The following is a 19096-nucleotide window of genomic DNA, read 5'->3' on the forward strand; positions in this document are numbered from 1 at the left end:
GTAGACACATCATTGAAGGCATCGGCGCAGTGCACCACAGCCTCAAGGAAGGCAAACAGAATGTTGGGCATCATTAAGAAGGGAAGGAAGTCATCCTGCCACTGTATCATGCAATGGTGCGCCCGCACCTGGAGTACTGTGTCGGTACTTGAGAGAGTCCAGAAAAGAGCAACTAAGCTAATAAAGGCTATGGAAGACCTCTCATATACTGACAGACTGAAGAAGCTGGGGCTTTTCTCCCTGGAGAAGCGGAGACTTAGAGGAGACATGATAGAAACCTTCAAGATCATGAAGGGCTTAGAAAGGGTAGACAGGGACAGATTTTTCAAATTACGGGGAACCACAAGTACAAGGGGGCACTCAGAGAAATTGAAAGGGGAAAGGTTTAGAACAAACGCCAGGAAGTTCTTTTTCACTCAGAGGGTGGTGGACACATGGAACGCGCTACCGGAGGATGTGATAAGCAGGAGCACGCTACAGAGCTTCAAAGAAGGTCTGGACAGGTACCTGGAGGACAAAGGGATTGAGGGGTACAGATAGTAGTAGAGGTAGGTAATAGGGATAGGATTAGAGGCAGTTACAAAATTAGCCAGGGACACTGTTCAGGCAATTAGGCCTGATGGGCCGCCGCGAGAGCGGACCGCTGGGCAGGATGGACCTCTGGTCTGACTCAGCGGAGGCAACTTCTTATGTTCTTATGTTCTCTTTTCGAGGGTGAACAGTCCCAGTTTTCTGAGGTATTCTTTGTAGCTCAAATTCTCCATACCTCTGACAAGTTTCGTGGCTCGCCTCTGCACATTCTCCAGCAGAGTTATAGCCTTCTTAAGGTATGGAGACCAGTGTTGGACACAGTATTCTAAGTGTGGTCTGACTATTGCTCTGTAAAGTGACATTAAGACGTCTTCCGATCTACTCGTGATCCCCTTCTTAATCATGCCCAACATCCTGTTTGCTTTCCTTGCCGCCGCCGCACATTGAGCCGATGGTTTTAGGGTTCTGTCTATCAGTACCCCCAAATCCCTTTCTTGTTCGCATTTGGCTAATGTCACACCCAATCTAATATAATAAAATGATAGGCCGCGCATGCGCACTAAAAAAACATGTTCCCTGATCCATCGTGAAAACACAAGTGCGCATGCGCGGGTTTTACGTCACCACCTGCTCGCTTAATACGTCACAGCCTCCCTGCTCTACACAAGCCCGACCGCAGCCAGACGACGATCTCCGTTCCTCCTGCCGCCGACGATCTCTGTTCCTCCTTTGCCACCCACCCCCTTCTCTTCCCCACAGCCTCCCTGCTCTCCACAAGCTGGACTGCAGCCAGACGCCGATCTCCGTTCCAACTGCCGCCGCCGATCTCCGTTCCTCCTTTGACACCCACCCCCTTCTCTTCTTGCGGGCCCGAATGGCGATTCCAGCAGCGTGTGCATCAGTCTTCACACGCTGCTTTGGGCCCTTCTACTGCCCTGATTTGCTCTGCCGCGTCTCTGATGATGTCATCAGGGACGTGACAGAGTAAATCAGGGCAGTAGAAGGACCCGAAGCAGCGTGTGGAGACTGATGCAAGCGCTGCTGTAATCACCACGTTTGTACTCCGGACCGCGGGAAGGAAAAGGGGGGGGTAGAGGAAACGCTAATGCTGCTGCAAAGGGAACTGGTGGGGAGGGGGAGGGAATGCTGCTTTGGACAGACAGACAGAGAGAGGAAGGGAAACACAAAGAAAATAAGAAAGACACAGGGGCAGGTGCATAGGGAACTGGTGTGGGGGGAGGGAAATGGAGGGGGATGGAATGCTTCTTTGGACAGACAGAGGGAGAAAGAAGAAAGACACAGGGGCAGGGAGATACACAGAAAGACAGACAGGCAAAGGGGGCCAGGGACACAGACAGACAGAAAGGACAGCGGGAGCCGCGTCAGGAGGGGTGCGGGATGTGGCAGTGGGAACTTTTCCAATGGGTGCAACTGGGCGGCTGTCGGGAACCACTGATCAGGGACAGAGCAAGGTAAGAGTATCATAGGGATAAGAAGGAGGAGGGGGGATAAAAAAGGAAGGGATGCCTACTGCTGGACAGGGGGAGAAGGAAAGAGATGCTGATGGACAGGGGGGGTGAAGAAAAAGGAACAGAGAACAGCCAAGGAAAAATAAAGGCAGAAAGAAAGAAAGCGGCTAAGGAGAGAGAGAGAGAGAAAGAAATAAAGACAGACACACACACATATGTTCTAGCACCCGTTAATGTAACGGGCTTAAAGACTAGTATCCTATATTCATGTCCTTTGTTTTTCTTTCCCAGATGCATTACCTTGCATTTGTCTGCGTTAAAATTCATCTGCCACTTTATCGCCCACTTTTCCAGCTGGTTCAGATCCTTCTGAAGATCCTCGCAGTCCCTTTGAGAGCCAACCACCCGACATAGTTTTGTATCATCTGCAAACTTGATTATATTGCATGTTGTCTCCTCTTCCAGGTCATTTATAAAATTATTGAACAAGATGGGCCCAAGAACAGAGCCCTGGGGCATGCCGCTAGTCACCTTCTCCCAGTCCGAGAATTTCCCATTTATGCTTACTCTCTGCCTTCTGTTTAACCATTTGCCGATCCATCTGTGCACTTCTCCTCCTATTTCATGACTTAGTAATTTACTCATAAGCCTTGCGTGCGGGACCTTGTCAAATGCTTTCTGAAAGTCCAAGTAAATTATGTCCACTGGATGTCCACTATCCATGTGTTTGTTCACCTTCTCAAAGAATTGAAGTAAATTTGTCAAACATGACTTCCCTTTCCTGAAGCCGTGTTGACTAGCTCTTATTAGGTTGTGATCTTCCAGATGTTGTACAATGTTATCTTTAATTATTGCTTCAATTATCTTCCCAGGGACCGATGTGAGACTCACAGGTCTGTAGTTTCCCGGTTCACCTCTTGATCCTTTCTTGAAAATTGGGATGACATTTCCTATCCTCCAGTCATCTGGTATTTGCCCGGTTCTAATTGACACGTTAGCTAAGGATTGTAATAGTTCCCCAATTTCCACCTTAAGTTCCTTTAATACTCTCGGGTGAATTCCATCCGGTCCAGGGGATTTGTCATTCTTTAGTTTGTCAATCTGAAAGTATATCATGTCCAACTCCACATTTACTGTTGCGAGGCTTTCCTCTATGCCTCCGGTGAATATCCTCCCTTTTCTGGCATTGTTGTACGTCTCAATCATGTCCCTTCTAAGCCTCCGCTTTTCCAGTGAAAAGAGCCCCAGTTTCTCTAGTCTTTCAGCATACATAAGGTTTTCCATACCCTTTATCAATCGTGTCGCTCTTTTCTGGACCCTCTCGAGTATCACCATATCCTTCTTAAGGTACGGCGACCAATATTGGATGCAGTACTCCAGATGCGGGCGCACCATCGCCCGATACAATGGCAGGATAACCTTTTTCGTTCTGGTTGTAATACCTTTCTTGATAATACCTAGCATTCTATTCGCCTTCTTTGAGGCCGCTACGCACTGTGCCGACAGCTTCATTGTCTTGTCCACAAGTCCTTTTCTAGGGTACTCTCACCCATTTCCAGCCCTCCCATCGAATAGCTGTACTTCGGGTTTCTGTTTCCCACATGTAAGACTTTACATTTCTCTACATTGAATTTCATTTGCCATCTCGCCGCCCACTCTTCTAGTTTGTTCAGGTCCCTTTGTAAATTTTCAGTCCTCTTTTGTCCCAACTCCACTAAATAGTTTGGTGTCATCTGCAAATTTTATTACCTCACACTTCGTCCCTGTTTCTAGATCATTTATGAATTCATTGAACAGCAGCGGTCCAAGCACCGACCCCTGTGGAACATCACTCGTTACCCTCCTCCAGTCAGAGTAGTGGCCCTTCACTCCTACCCTCTGCTTCCTACCCACCAACCAATTTTTGATCCATCTATGTACGTCTCCTTCCACCCCATGGCTCTTCAGTTTCCGTAGTAGGCGTTCATGGGGTACCTTGTCAAAGGTTTTTGGAAATCCAAGTATATGATGTCTATGGGGTCCCCTTTGTCCATTCGTTTGTTAATTCCTTCGAAAAAGTGTAATAAGTTCGTTAGGCACGATCTTCCCTTGCAGAAGCCATGCTGGCTTGTTTTCATAAGTTTATTTCTTTCTAGATGCTCATCGATGCTGTCTTTTATCAGCGCTTCCGCCATCTTCCCCGGTACTGATGTCAAACTTACCGGTCTGTAGTTCCCTGGGTCACCTCTTGATCCCTTTTTGAAAATGGGCATAACATTTGCTATCTTCCAATCCTCCGGGATCACGCCTGTACTCAGGGATAGGTTACAAACCTGCTGTAGTAGTTCCGCTATTTCCTCCTTTAGTTCCTTCAAAACCCTGGGGTGGATTCCGTTTGGGCCCAGAGATTTATCACTTTTTAATCTATCTATCTGCTTATGTACGTCTTCGAGGCTTACCTCCATTGATGTTAATTTTTCTACCTGGTCCCCTGTGAAGATTTTTTCCGGTTCCGGCACGTTGGATTTGTCCTCCTTTGTAAATTTTGACGAAAAGAACATGTTTAGTCTATCCGCCACCTCTTTTTCCTCCTTCACTACTCCTTTTCTATCTCCGTCATCCAGCGGTCCCACCTCCTCCCTAGCTGGCTGTTTCCTTTTAACATATCTGAAGAACGGTTTGAAATTTCCTGCTTCCCTGGTTAGCATCTCTTCATATTCTCTTTTTGCTATTATAACCACGCGGTGACATTCTTTTTGATGCTTCCTGTGCTCTTTCCAGTTCTCCCCAGTTTTGTCCTTTTTCCATTTCTGGAATGAATGTTTCTTGTCTCCTATCGCTTTCTTCACTTCTTTGGTTATCCACGCCGGGTCTCTAGCTCGGTTCTTTTTGCATCCTTTTCTAAATCTGGGGATGTACAGATGTTGCACTTCACTCACCGTGTCCTTGAATAGTGACCAGGCTTGCTCTACAGTCTGAGATTTCTTTGAGTTGTTCCTAAGTTTATTTCTTACCATTACTCTCATTGCTTCGTAGTTCCCTTTTTTGAAGTTTAAAGTTGTCGCTGCGGTTCTCTTCCCTTTTGATATTCCTACTTCAACTTTGAACTTGATCATGTTGTGATCGCTGTTTCCCAACAGTCCCACTACTTCCACTTTCTTTGCAGGTCCTCTTAGCCCATTGAGAATAAAGTCCAGAGTGGCATTTCCGCTCGTCGATTCTCTGACAAGCTGCTCCATGAAGCAGTCCTGTATAGCCTCCAGGAATCCGGTCTCTAGCACATTTCAAGCTTCCAGGACTCCAATCTATCCCGGTATAGTTGAAGTCTCCCATAACAATCGTGTTACCGCTTTTGCATTCTCGCCTCATCTCGGCTTTCATTTCTTCGTCGCTTGCTTCGGATTGCCCAGGTGGACGATAGTACAGGCCCATCTTTATCGCTGGCCCATTTCTTCCTGGTATTTTAACCCATAGTGATTCCAATTTGTCAATCATCGCTGCTGTGTCCACTCTGGTCGAGTGCATGTTATCCTTTATGTATAGGGCTATTCCTCCTCCTTTCTGACCTGATCTGTCTTCGCGATAAAGTTTGTACCCTGGCAGTACTATGTCCCATTTGTTTTCTTCATTCCACCATGTTTCAGAGACTCCAATGATGTCTAGGTTCTCATTTTTGGCCATGATTTCTAATTCTCCCATTTTGTTCCTTAGGCTCCTTGCATTAGTATACAGGCAGTTTAAATCCTGGTGTTTTTTTGTCTTAGTTTTCTTTTCCTGTGTTATGTTCTTCTTATCATCCTCATCTCGAGCTGTCAGCTCATGTTTTTTTTCCATTGTGCCTTCTCCCTGTGCCACATTCTTCTCATCATCCTCTTGGTCTGTCAGGTCTTGTTTTTTTGCCCGTTGATTCTTCCCAGCATTTTTCCCTCTCAGTATCTTTTCGGGATACCTTTTTCTGAATCATCGACACTTGGTCGACTGTCGGCTTTCCCTTCTTATTAGTTTAAAGCCTGTTCTATTCCTCTTCTGATGTTGTTTGCTAGAAGTCTTGTTCCTGCCGTGCTCAGGTGTAGTCCATCTCTCCTGAAGAGCTTGTTCTTGCCCCAAAACGCTGTCCAGTTCCTCACACCATCTCCTCATCCATGCATTTATTGATTGTAATTCCGTCTGCCTCTTCACATCTGCCCTTGGTACTGGTAGGATCTTTGAAAACACTATCTTCTGAGTCCTCATCTTCAACTTCCTTCCCAGAGTCTTGAAATGTTTGATCAGTGCATTCCTACTGTAGTCTCTCCTGCTGACATCATTTGTCCCGATGTGGATCGTCACTGCAGTCTCTTCTGTCTCTGCTTCTTCTAGGATCCTTTCAATTCTGTCCATTTACTTCATCGGCTGCCTTTGGAGGCAAGAATATTATTCAAATTTTCCTGTATCTGCTTTAAGCTGATATTGGGATTGTCTCCAGCTTACCTTTTTCCTCATTTTGTGTTGCATAGACCATCAAGAGAAACTAGAAACTTCTACTTATTTGCTTATCCAAAAATTAATGGGTGTAGATATAAGACCTTCTTAGATAGGACCCTCGCATTTAAAGTTGGTAGGCAACAATCTTGGTTAGGTAAATGTATTCAGCAAGCTATGTTATCCTATTGCAATTTTCAGAAATTAATAAGACCACTTTGTTCGATAAGTTTATTACTTAGTGAGTTTTATTACTGAAATTCTATTTTACAAATATTTGTATTTTTTACTGTATTATTGTATTGCGCTGATTGTCCAGCTCTTTGTAGTATAAACTGCCTAGAACTTTTGGTTATGGTGATATAAAAGAATAAAGTTATTATTATTAGCGACCGTGTTTAGTGCATCTAGCTCTCTGTCCCATAACAAAAACTGATTGAATGGATTACCGTATTTTTCGCTCTATAAGATGCACTTTTTTTCCCCCCAAAAGTGGGTGGAAATGTCAGTGTGTCTTATGCAGTGAAGATATAAATTTATAACACCTCCCCCCTCTTGTTGGATCTTTCTAAAACACCCCAATACCTTTTTTAACCCCCATCCATTTTTAAAACACCACCCCCACCCCCTGTCCCATCCCTTTTCAAATGTCCCCATTGCTTGGTGGTCCAGCGATGTGTCAGCCGGCAGGCACGAGCCCTCCGCATTCCTGCCTGGGCCCGCACCACCTCATCCCGCACCGCCTTAAATGTCTCACATTGCCTGGTGGTCCAGCGATGTATCGGCCGGCAGGCACAAGATTTCCACTGGCCTGCCTGGGCCCATGCCGCCCTCCGAATGGTGCCTTCAGTTCTCACGAGCAACTCGCGAGAAGTGAAGGCACCATTCAGAAAGCAGCGTGGGCCCAGGCAGGCGGGCAGAAAGCTCACGCCTGCCAGCTGACACCACTGGACCACCACGCAACAATGGACACCCAAAAAGGTACGGGGGAGGTACAATTCTTTTTTCCTCCCTGTATTTAATCTTGTTTACTGTTTTATTTCTTTACCATGTCAGTATACTGGTTGCCTTGCCTTGATGTCTCTGTCATTACACTTTATTATGACCGGGAGAGGATAAGGGGGAACAGTGTCTTGTTTTGCTCTTTCCAGCATGTTCTTTTACTGTTTTACTTTGGTAGGGTGGGGGTTGGGGATAAGGTGCTGGGTATTGTTGTTGAATACAAAAATATTTGAACATTTCCTGTACCTTATATTGCATTACCTGTTTCTTTCTCTGATTGTTCAATAAAAATTGTTGTACCATAAAAAAGGGACCGGGGATGGGGATTAAAAAAGGTATGGGACGGGAGGATTAAAAAAGGTACTGGGGGATAGGTTACAGGGCAGTGGGATAGAGTACAGAGCCTGGCAAGAAAGGGGGGCTGGGTGTAGAGCCTGGTATATATTAGTACACAATTTGGTTCAGAATGTTTTTTTCTTTGTTTTCCTCCTCTAAATCTAGAGTGCGTCTTATGGTCAAGTGTGTCTTATGGAGCGATAAATACGGTATATCCTCGTACCCTGCACCTATATGTAAATCAGAGCCCTGGGCCCAAAGGTGAACCTAGTGAAGGACTAGGAAGAAGAAAGCTTGCTACGCAGCCTGTTTCTCAAGGATACATGGCTGACCTCAGATTCTGATCCACACATAGTTTCCAAGTTTATTTAAAATTTGATATACTGCCTAATCAAAATTCTAGGCAGTGTACAATATAAAATACATATAGAATATTTAAAATTAACAGATACAGATGACTCAGAGGACTTGATACATGACATGACGTAAAGAAACATGGAATATGGGAAAGAACTATAATCTTTGAAAGTAAAGAACAAAAAAGGGGAAAAAACATTATTTTTTTTGGGGGGGGAGACAGATCTTCCTGTTGTCCTAACAAGGACAGTTATGTTCCAAATGTGTCATTAAATAAAAATTTGTCAACCTGGCTACAAAGTCATGGTGCTCTGTTGGGAAAAAAGAGATGAGGACTAGCTTTACTCACGAAGAGTTTCATACACATTGAAATACAGGATAAAGTTTCCACTCAACACATAGATCTAATCACATGCCATCTATCATTTAACACTCTGAGGGGGTATGATGGGGGTAAGGGTTAACAAGATCAGAGTTTGAAGAGCTTTAATTCCAAAACTCGATGACCTCAAAATATAACCTGATTCTAGTAGATCTGAAAATATCCCAAATGTTTGATTATGGAAGAAAACATCCATTTCATAAGCCTACCCTAGTCCTAGTTCTGCCCAAACTATGCCTCTAAAACACCCCGTTGAGATTTAGACAAACTACTTATCAACAGTATACAGACAGTAGATATCTGTCTAGAATACAGGCTTTGAAAATAGCAAATTGGAATGGTTTGTCGAGAGAAAGGGCAGGGACTTGATATACTGTTTTTTTCTGAGTGGTTACACAATCAAAGTGGCTTACATATTTTAGACAAGTACTTATTTTGTATCTGGGGCAATGAAATGTTAAGTGACTTGCCCAGAGTCACAAGGAGCTGCAGTAGGAATTGAATTCACAACCTCAGGATGCTAAGGTAGTTGCTCTAAGCACTACGTCACTCCTCCATTCAATGACCATCTGTCCCTTTATACCATTTTTCGGAAGTTTATTATTTTAGAAAATGAGCCCAATAGTGTACCTAGATTTACATAGGAACATAAGAACATAAGCAATGCCTCCGCTGGGTCAGACCTGAGGTCCATCGTGCCCAGCAGCCCGCTCACACGGCGGCCCAACAGGTCCAGGACCTGTGCAGTAATCCTCTATCCCCTTTTCCAGCAGGAAATTGTCCAATCCTTTCTTAAACCCCAGTATTGTACTCTGCCCTATTACATCCTCTGGAAGCGCATTCCAGGTGTCCACCACACATTGGGTAAAGAAGAAATTCCTAGCATTTGTTTTGAATCTGTCCCCTTTCAACTTTTCCGAATGCCCTCTTGTTCTTTTATGTTTTGAAAGTTTGAAGAATCTGTCCCTCTACTCTCTCTATGCCCTTCATGATCTTGTAAGTCTATATCATATCCCCTCTAGGTCTCCTCTTCTCCAGGGAAAAGAGACCCAGTTTCTCCAATTTCTCAGCGTATGAAAGGTTTTCCATCCCTTTAATCAGACTTGTCGCCTCCTCTGAACTCTCTCGAGTAACGCCATATCTTTCTTAAGTTACGGCGACCAATATTGGACGCAGTACTCCAGATTCGGACGCACCATCGCCCGATACAACGGCAGGATAACTTCCTTCGTCCTGGCTGTAATACCCTTCTTGATTATACCTAGCATTCTATTCGCTATCTTAGCGGCCGCTGTGCACTGTGCCATCGGCTTCATTGTCATGTCCACCATTACCCCCAAGTCCCTTTCTTGGGTACTCTCATTCAATAACATCACTGCCATCGTATCTTTCTACCTCGGGTTTCTGTTTCCCAAATGTAATACTTTACATTTCTTAACGTTGAACTTCATCTGCCATCTCGTCGCCCATTCCCCTAGTTTGTTCAAGTCCCTTTGCAATTCTTCGCAGTCCTCCTTTGTCCGAGCTCCACTAAATAGTTTAGTGTTGTCCGCAAATTTTATTATCTCACACTTCGTCCCTGTTTCTAGATCATTTATGAATATATTAAATAGCAGCGGCCCGAGCACCGAGCTCTGCGGAACACCACTCGTAACCCTCCTCCAGTCCGAGAGACTCCTGGAAAAAATTAAAGTCATGGGATATGAGGCAATGTTCTGTTGTGGATTAGAAATTGGGTTTTGGGCAGACAACAGAGGGTAGCGTTAAATGTCCATTTTTCTTAATGGAGGAAGATGAATAGTGGAGTGCCACAGGTATCTCTACTGGGACTGGTGATATTTAACTTATTTATATATGATCTGGAAATTTGAATGACAATTAAAGTGATTAAATTTACAGATGACACTAAACTATTCAAAGCTGTTAAAACATATGTGAAAAATTGCAGGAAGACCTGAGGAATTGGAAGACTAAGCATCCGAATGGCAGATGAAATTTAATATAGACAAATGCAAAGTGATGCACATTGGGAAGAATAATCCAAATCATAGCTGCCAGTAGCTAGGGACCATCTTTGGAGGTAAGAAGAGGTTATCCCCTTCAAACCTACATACTTTACTGTATATGCCTCTCAAAAATGGCTTATCTGAAATCTCCTACATCTTTTGCAAGGCAGGAGTAACTTTATGTACCATATTGTTCACTCCATAAGATGCACTTTTTCCATCCCCATAAAGTGGGTGGAAAAGTGGGTGCGTCTTATGGAGTGAATACACCTCTCCCCCCCCCCCCCCACCGGTACCTTTTTTTAACTGGCGGTGGTCCAGCACGGTCTCCTGCTGGATGGCTGCCTTTCTCATTGCAGAGCGGTGCATAACGCATTAGTGTGACCTTTGCACTTTTTTGCCTGGTTACGCACCGCTCTGTGATTGATTGCATAACATTCAACATAAAATCTAAATAAAATACTAGCTTGACAATAATAACAGTACCAATCACTTTTCCTATACCAAAAACCAATCTCAAGCAACCTAATACAACTCAGGTTTTCAACAGCCATCATCTTATACTGTACTGTATATGTTTTATAAAATACTTGCATAAACACTGATCCTATCTACAGTATATTGTGCCAATTTTTGAGCCCAATGAATATCTATGTGTCTATCATATAAAAGTAAGCACTATTCCCTGGATTCTATAAAAGTCACAGAAATTTGTGTGCCAAATTACGGACACAATCCTGAGATGCACATGCAAAATGATTACTTAACAAGCCAATTGACACCAATGAGTGGCATTGATTAGCAATTATTTGGATTTAGGTGCACTTGTGTCTGAAGGCTATTCTATAAATTGGCACACCAAAACTTTCTTGCGTGTAACCAAAAATGGGGCATGGCCACTGGAGGGTATGGGTGGATCAGGGGCAGACCCATATTTTACTCTCAATATTGTAGAATTCTAGGGTTGTGCTCAACTTGTGCACCAGGATTTATACTAGGTTTCATTTGGTGTAAGTTGACGCACACAAAGTTGGTAATGGAAATTGGTGCTAAGTGCTACATATTATATAAAGGGCACTTGGCACAAAGCCCTAACTTTCAACACTATTTACTTAATCCGGCCCAATAGAGCACTATAAATGCGGCATAGTACCAAAGGCTATGCAAGCAGAAGGACTGCACAGGGTACAAATATGGAGATGCACTAAAATTGTTCCCACCATCTCCTTTTATTAGTGGTAGCAAAATGGGTGGCATGCCAGTGATGGTGGTGAAGTGGGCAGCATGCCAATGGAAAATCCACTGCTTATTTCTAGGATAAGCAGCATAATCTGTTTTACTATTTTGGGATCTTGCCACACTGCAGCCATGCTTTATCACTCACCAAACCTCCCATACAACACATCCCCTCCTTGTCCTTTAAATCCCATACTCCTCTCCATTCTTTTCCCCCCTCTTTCCTTAAATGGCCACCTGGCTACCTCACACAGTTGTGATCTGAGCGATAATGACCCTTCCCTGTGACGCCACCCTTCCTTTTCCTCCCAGAGGGCCAGTGGGCAGGCACTGCTCAACAGGCCCAGTCCCCAAGCAATTTGCCCTCTTCCCCACCTACCACCCAAATAACAATCACCCGCTAAAACTCTTTCATTCCTCCCACTTACTCTCCGTCTTATCACCCTTCCTCTACCAATCAAATTCCCCTTCCATTCCATACTACCCTTCTCTCCTTCATCATTAACCTTTTCCCTCCCAGTTTTCTCTTGCACACATATCTTCCCAGATTCCCCGATTCATCAAATTCACCCACTGATTCCTTATCTTCCCTGCCCCGGTCCCCCTTCTTTAACAACCCCTTTTTGCTTAGGGTCTGAACTCTGCTAGTGTTATAGCCCTCTGATAATTCAAGGGGCCTCGGTAACCTTAACATTCACACTGCACCACAAATAATAAGTGCAATACCCATTTGCTTGGGAGAAAATTGGCCACAGCTCCTTTATTAATAATTTCTTTTAAGCAACACTCAAACCACTTAACTTTTCCCTCCTGTGATGTCATACAGCTTTCCCTTCCATCCCCCTAATCAGAAGGCTAAATGGTGATGTCCTAGCCTCCATACCTCCTACACACCACACCCTTTAATGATTTGATCAACTTTACTTGTCTCCCCATACAGCGGGCCTTGTGACACCAAGACCTTGCCATGCCTGTACCCCTTTTCCTTATTTCCCCTCTTTTACCTTAAACGGCCACCTAGCTAGGCCCATTACCCCACCAAAGCGGTGTTAGCCCTCCCCCCCCACACACACACACCCTTTTAGTAGCTTAGCTGCAGCTAATTAGCAGCACACTAAGGACTACAACAGATATTGCAACGTACTCAAGAAAATATCCAATCCGATCTTGGATAAGTGAATACCATCAGCTCTATAGAGCTTGGGACAGTCAGCCATGAGTAACTCATGGGTGAGAACCAACCCGCCCATAGCCCCCATAAATTTAGACACATCCCTTTACACTCACCTTCATTTTCAACTCCATATCAGCAACTCTTAGCCAGCTGGCCACACCTGTGAGCCCTGCTGGTTACATCTCAAAGCTGCTTCTACCTGCAATTCCATTCCTGATCTTAGAAAACTGTTCCAGACCTCAGACTCTGCTTTTGGGAAAATGCCTTTTTGACAAAGTATATTCTAACTTTTAGGAGAGCTTTAGAGATAGTCTCCACAGTCACAGTGCTATGCTTGCCATGCTATGTTTTGCCAAACTATATTCGCCATGCTATGTCTCACCATACCATGTTTTGTTATATTATATTTTACCATGCTTTGTTAGCTATGTTTTGCCCTCTTTGCCAATGTTTGCCATGTTATCTTTTAACATGCTATGTCTGTGAATGTGGTGCAGTGGTTAGAGCTACAGCTTCAGCACCCTGAGGTTGTGGGTTCAAGCCCATACTGCTCCTTGGGGCAGTGGCGTACCTAGCATGTGTGACACCCGGGGCCCATAATTATTTGGTACCCCCCCCCATCTGTACGAAAAACATGATTTTTAGTAACAAGCCACACGTCACACATGAGTACCTAGGAAAAGGCAGCATCTTACATACTGCAGTGAGCAGTACAACAGCAATACGTCCATTGTAAAACTAAACAAGCCAGACTAGTACAGATCAATCCTACACAGAAAACCATGTCTTTCAAACACACAAAACACAGAAAACACCTTCGCCTAGTATGGAATATGTAATCACAAACTAACCCCTCCCCATTTTACAAAACTGTAGTGTGGATTTTAGCCACGGTGGTAACAGCTCTGACACTCATAGAATTCTGAGCATCAGAGCTGCTACCAACACGGCTGGCGCTAAAACATGCTCCATAGTTTTGTAAAAGGGGGGCTAAAATAGAAATACATAGACAAAGGTTAAATTGAACCAGCAGGAAGCTGGACTCTGCATACAATGCAACACCACAGAAACAGTGACACATGTCTCCTAAAGCAATAAATAAATAGAAAATTTTTGTTCTACTCTGGTTTCTGCTTTCCTCATCTAATTGTTACTCTCTACCTTCCATCCACTGTCTGCCATCTCTCTGCCCCTATATGGCATCTTCTCTCCTTCTATGCCCCTTCCAGAAACTGTATGTCTCCCCCTTCCATCTCTCCTTTCACCCCCATTGGTCTGGTATCTGTCTCCTCTGCTTCCCCCCTGCTCTGGCATCTCTCTCTCCACTCCCTTCCTCCTGTTCTTCCCTGGTCTTCCTTCTCAATTTATTTTCTGCCTCTGTCTAAATTCTTTTTTACTATTCAGTCCTCAATTTCCCTCTTTCACTGTGTCTACCTATAGCTTGCCACCTCTTTCCCTCACCCCTTCCAGTAACTAAATCTATCCTCTTCCCTCAATCCTGCATGTGCCCTTTTTTTCTCTTTCCTCCCCCACTTCCTTCCAGCATCTGCTCCCCCTTTCCCTCACACTTCCATTCAGCAGCTGTCCCTCCTCTCCCCCACACTTTCATTCAGTGTCTGTTTCCCTCTCTCTAACCCTTCCATCTACTGTTCACCCTCTATCTCGCCCCTTCCATTCACTGCCCTCTACACTCTTTCCATCCAGTGTCCATCCTCTCTCTCTCTCTCTTCCATATGGCATCTTCCCTGTTTCTATGCTCCTTCCATAAACTATCTATCCCGTGCCTCTTCTCTCCTTTGTACATGATTGATTTCAACTCTGTCACCTCTCCGTTTTTCTCTCTCTGTCACCACCCCCTCCACTATGCTCTGGCATCTCTCTCTTCTCCTTTCTTTCCTTCCCACCCTACGGTCTGGCATCATCCCTTCCCTGATTCACGGCATCTCTCTCCTTCCCTTTTCTTCCATCTCCCCTCCCCCTCCATGCTCTGACATCTCCTCCTTCCTTTCCCCCTTCCTTTTCCCTTGGATTGGGCGACACATTGACGAAATGGGTTGGGAACTGGCTTGGAGGTAGGCTTCAGAGTGTAGTGGTGAATGGCACCCCCTCCGAAACGACGGAGGTGATCAGTGGAGTGCCGCAGGGCTCAGTCCTGGGCCCGATCCTATTCAACATCTTTATAAGAGACTTGGCTGAAGGGCTGCGAGGCAAAATAACATTATTCGCCGATGATGCCAAACTAAGCAACATAGTGGGCAAAAGCACAACAGACATAAATTTAATGTCCGACAACATGATGCACGACCTACTCCTACTGGAGCGCTGGTCTAGGTCCTGGCAACTCAGCTTCAATACCAAAAAATGCAAAGTCATGTACCTGGGCAGCCAAAATCCATGCAAGACTTACACCCTTAATGGTGAAATCCTGACAAGAACTGAAGCAGAACGAGACTTAGGGGTGGTCGTCAGTGAGAACATGAAGACTGCCAATCAAGTGGAACAAGCTTCATCCAAGGCAAGGCAAATCATAGGTTGCATACGCAGGAGTTTCGTCAGCCGTAAGCCTGAAGTCATTATGCCATTATATAGATCCATGGTGAGACCCCACCTGGAGTACTGTGTGCAATTCTGGAGGCCGCATTACTGTAAGGATGTGTTGAGACTTGAGTCGGTCCAGAGAATGGCCACCCGGATGGTCTCGGGACTCAAGGATCTCCCGTACGAGGAACGGCTGGATAAATTACAGCTGTACTCACTCGAGGAACGCAGAGAGAGGGATGACATGATCGAGACATTCAAGTATCTCACGGGCCGCATCAAGGTGGAAGAAGATATCTTATTTTTCAAGGGTCCCGTGGCAACAAGGGGCATCCGTGGAAAATCAGGGGCGGGAAACTGCACGGGGACACCAGGAAATTATTTTTCACTGAAAGGGTGGCTGATCGCTGGAATAGTCTTCCACTACAGGTTTTTGAGGCCAGCAGCGTGCCTGATTTTAAGGCCAAATGGGATAGGCACGTGGGATCTATTCACAAAGAAAGGTAGAGGGAAGGTCATTGAGGTGGGCAGACTAGATGGGCTGTGGCCCTTATCTGCCGTCTATTTCTATGTTTCTATGTTACCTTCCTCCTTCCCTCCTTTGCTGCTTTCGCTGGGAGGGTCGGAAGGGTTCACTCGCCGGTCACCTTAAGTAAGGAGGGAGGGAGCGCGATAGGGACAGGACCGACTGTGCACCCCCCTAAGGCTGCAACCGGGGCGGACCTCCCCCCCCCTTGGTACACCACTGCCTTGTGACTCTGAGCAGGTCACCTAGTCTCCCCATTGCCTCAGGTACATTAGATAGGTTTAAAGAGAGTGCCAAGCCCTGCTACTGTAACTGAACCCTGAGATTCAGCAAATTTCCCATGATCAGGAGGTCTATACATATACTTATACTTGAATGGATCACACATATCTGTAAATCTGTTACAGCTTGATCTTCTTTGCTTGTTGAACTTAGAACTATTTCTTCTTATCTGTTCTTTCATAAGCAATTGAAAGTTTACTTGTTTAAACATTTTCTTCATTTAGATTTTTGTTTTAGTAATTCTCTTTCCTTTTGAATATTATGTTATCCAGTTTCAACCTGTATTTGGGAGTTAGCAGATTACAAGTACTTTTACCATTACCATTTTGCAGAATTCATTTATAAGTTCCACCAGTTATAAATTACTGGTTTATTATTTATTTATTTAATTCTTTTCTATCCCATTGTCCACAAAGAGCTCAGAACAGGTTACAGGTTAAACATACATAGAACTAGTTTTATAGCCCGTTACATTAATGGGTGTTAGAATATATGTGTGTGTGTCTGTCTTTATTTCTTTCTCTCTCTCTCTCCTTAGCCACTTTCTGTATTTCTGTCTTTCTTTTTCCTCGGCTGTCCACCCATTCTCCCTTCCTTTTACCTTCCCTGTGTTCACCACCACCCCTTCACTGCTCCCCTTATCCAGCAGCAAACCTTCTCCCTTTTTTTAATCTCCCCCCTGTCCAGCAGCACCTCTTTCCTGTCCCCCTGTCCAGCAGTAGGCCTCCCTTCCTTTTTCTCCCTTGCCGTCTCTTCCCTTGTCCATCAGCACCTCTTTCCTGCTCCCCATCCAGCAGTAGGCCTCCCTTCCTTTTTCTCCCCGTCTCTTCCCCTGTCCAGTAGCACCCCTTACCTCGCGTCTGCGCTCCACTGACGGCCGCTGCGGCCTGCAGGCACCGACAGCCACTGTGGCCTGCAGATGCCAAGAGCCGCCACGTCTGACAGCTTCCGCGCCACCTGAAACCGACAAAATCCTAAGCCGCGCATGTGCACTCCTACCTGCGGGGACCTACAGTGCATGGAAAACGGGAGCACACAGGTAAGAGTGCACATGCGCAGCTTAGGGTTTTATTATATTAGATACAGTTAACAGGTTATGATTTGCACTGGATCTGCTATAATTTCAGTTTACTCCCTCGAAGAAATGCAGTAAGTTTGTCAGATAAGATCTTCCTTTGCTGAAGCTGTGCTGGCTGGTCCTCAACAGATTGTGTTCATGAAGGTGATCAATGATGCAGTCCTATATCAGCGCCTCTACCATCTTTCCCGGTACTGAGGTCAGACTCACCGGTCTGTAGTTTCCTGGATCTCCCCTCGAACTTTTCTTGAAGATCGGCGTAACATTCGCCACTTTCCAGTCTTCCGGAATCCTTCCTGATTTGATCGACAGATTGGCTATTAGTTGAAGCAGTTCAGCTATAACCCCTTTCAGTTCCTTGATTACCCTCGGGTGGATGCCGTCCGGTCCCAGGGATTTATCGTTTTTGAGCCTATCAATCTGCCTGCATACCTCTTCTAGACTGACCATCGGCCCTGTCAGTTTCCCATCTTCGTTTCCTGTGTATAGCCTGTCGGCTGCAATGAGCTATTCAATGGTTTCATGGCAAAGAACATACAATGTCTCCAGTGCATTCAAAATGCAGAGATCAATCTTCTAAAAGACCTCCATGCCCACAACCCTGTCTCCCAAGTTCTAGCATTGGCTGTCTGTAGCCAAAAATTGTGTCTTCAAGGTCCTGATACTAGCATTCAAATCCTTGCATGAAATGGCGCCAGGCTACATGATGGCTAAGCTTCCTCCGTACATGCTGAACCGGACCCTCCGCTCCCAGGATGAAATACCCCTGTTCATGCCCTTCAACTGCAAACTACCAAACAACGTTCCTACTCCCACTTCATATCGAGCCACTAGAATCAACTGCCTCCACAGATCAGATCCTTTGAAGGACTCCTCAACTTTAGGAAAGCAATAAAAACATGCCTCTTCACCTAACCCCCCTACCCGTGACTGAGGGATTACAAAGAAATGTATATTGGTACGAGAACCCAGTATATGTCACACAAAGAAAACTTGTATTGTAAAATCTTGCACTGTAACTATGGTAAATCCAACCTGTAATCTTTCTATGTTTGTCAATTAGGATAAAATATGTGCTGAAAAACTTGCACAGTAAGGATAACTATGGTAAATTCTAACCGGTAAACTGTATATTATGTATATTATTATTAGACCCTAGTATGTGTCAAGTTAGGATAAAAACTTCTATCATAAACTTGTACTGAAATTATAGCAAATCCAGTGCAAATCATAACCTGTTAACTGTATCTAATATAATAAAACCCTAAGCTGCGCATGCGCACTCTTACCTGTGTGCTCCCGTTTTCCATGCACTGTAGGTCCCCGCAGGTAGGAGTGCACATGCGCGGCTTAGGATTTTGTCGGTTTCAGGTGGCGCGGAAGCTGTCAGACGTGGCGGCTCTTGGCATCTGCAGGCCACAGCGGCTGTCGGTGCCTGAAGGCCGCAGCGGCCGTCAGTGGAGCGCAGACGCGAGGTAAGGGGTGCTACTGGATAGGGGAAGAGACGGGGAGAAAAAGGAAGGGAGGCCTACTGCTGGATGGGGAGCAGGAAAGAGGTGCTGATGGACAAGGGAAGAGACGGCAAGGGAGAAAAAGGAAGGGAGGCCTACTGCTGGACAGGGGGACAGGAAAGAGGTGCTGCTGGACAGGGGGGAGATTAAAAAAAGGGAGAAGGTTTGCTGCTGGATAAGGGGAGCAGTGAAGGGGTGGTGGTGAAAACAGGGAAGGTAAAAGGAAGG

This window comes from Geotrypetes seraphini, chromosome 2 (assembly GCF_902459505.1).
Source record: "Geotrypetes seraphini chromosome 2, aGeoSer1.1, whole genome shotgun sequence".
NCBI classification, from domain to species: Eukaryota; Metazoa; Chordata; class Amphibia; order Gymnophiona; family Dermophiidae; genus Geotrypetes; species Geotrypetes seraphini.